Source organism: Chaetura pelagica, unplaced genomic scaffold, assembly GCF_000747805.2.
Source record: "Chaetura pelagica isolate M959 unplaced genomic scaffold, ChaPel_1.0 scaffold48, whole genome shotgun sequence".
Taxonomy (NCBI): Eukaryota; Metazoa; Chordata; class Aves; order Apodiformes; family Apodidae; genus Chaetura; species Chaetura pelagica.
Window position 1 is genome coordinate 2990568 of NW_009954241.1, and position 1942 is coordinate 2992509.

The following is a 1942-nucleotide window of genomic DNA, read 5'->3' on the forward strand; positions in this document are numbered from 1 at the left end:
TTGAGCTCGAGGTGGAAAGCAGTGATGGAGAAAAATAATATAAACTGCTAACACAGGGCATAGGAATATTAGACAACTCTACAAGCTTCCAAAGCTGCAGAATGTCATAAAAGATGTCATCACTTTACCACAGATCACATGAAAGAGCCCTTCTGATATATTTATCAGGCTAGTTGTTTTGTACTAAACATTGCCTTGGCTATCTTGATAAGGCACTTCTTTCAGTGTCACTTCCGTCAACAAATTATCTAGCATAAAACATTTAAATAATTTTATCATTTTAAGATATTTTAAAGATAAATTTAAAGATCATTTTAAGATATTTTGTGTAATTTTTTTCATTCCCTAGGTCCTCAGCAACTAAAGTTCTCTAGTCTTTAGAACTGGTCTTTTCTCCTCTCCTCAGTTATACCTCTGTCATATCTTCTGAAAGAATAGAAAAGGTTTGAATTTCATAGAATCATAAGCATTAGAATCATAAGTTTGGGTTTGAAGGAACCTCAAAGATGATCTCGTTCCAGCCCTACTGCCATGGGCAGGGACACCTTCTGCTAGATCAGGCTGCTGAAAGCTCCATCCAACCTGGGCTTGAACACTTCCCAGGGAGGAGGCATCCACTACTTTCCTAGGCAGCCTGTTCCAGCATCTCACCACCCTTACACTAAATAATTTATTACTAATGTCTAACCTAAATCTCTTCTTTCAGTTTAAAGCCATTACCCCTTGTCTTAACACTACAAGGCCTTGTAAAAAGTTCCTCCCTAGTTTTCCTGTAGGCCCCCTTCTAGTAAGAGTACATAGAGGTGTCCAAAATACCTTTCCTGGATCTCTTTTCCAACTGTTTTTTCCTATTTCAAGTGAATGCAGACAATTTTGTGGACATAAAAATGCATCCACCATTAATTCCAATTCTTTGTCTTCCACACAAGCAGTTTGAAAATGAAATGAAATAATGCTTTTCACACTATTCAATTAGTTAATTTCTGTTAGAGAGAACTCTCAGGCTCCACAATAAGCTGTGTGAACTGGCTATCAAGAGTATTTTATGCCTGTTGACAGAAGCATGCATCAAACAGAAACTGGGAACTACAGTAACAAATGGGAAGCACTGACAGCTTTTCCCTTGCAAGAAGCATATGTTGCCTTAATGACGTCCCACATGCTGCATTATCATCAGAAGAACCAAGCTACCTTAGCTGTGGGACTGGGCTGATTTATACAGCCAAGATTTGTTACACATTCTGTACTCCTGGGTGTTACTGGAATATTCAGACTCCTCCCCTACCTTTAAATTAACTATATATAGCAACTAGTGTAGAACCCTACTGCAGTTCCCCTAGCTTCTGCCTAAGGTGTAATTTTTATAAAGCATCTTAAAAAAAGCACTCTCCTTTTATTTTGAAGAATAAGTTGGGAGTTCTGCATAGGCAGAATATTAAGTTCTGATGTTCACTTTATTTGACTTAGCTACTGACTGTTCCTAGATATCAACCTGGATAAAACTCAGCAATGGAAATAAAAACCAGGCAGACTTGGGACAGACAGCAGTTTTTCAATTGTGTAATTGTCAAAATCACATTGACTTGTCACCTTCCTGGCTGTCACTGAAAGCAAGGACTTTTTGAAACCAAGATTTCCAACTTTCAATCCACTTTGTCTAGGACCTTTCCCAGGAAAATACACCAGTGACTAGAACGCACCTTTCAGATGGCAGACAAAAATAATCTCCCATTGCAGGGCTGTACAGGCTTTTTAAACTCATTTAAATACTATAGTGGTCTTACATAGCTATTTCTCCATACGAAGCAGCGGTACCATTTACAAAGCACATCTGACAAAACTCCAGATTTTGTTAGTTTATTTTGAAGTAGTTTGAGTCAGGCGCAGACCTGCTGTGACCCAGAAGCCGTCACTGCAGACACAGGGCTCCAGCGGGCTCCCC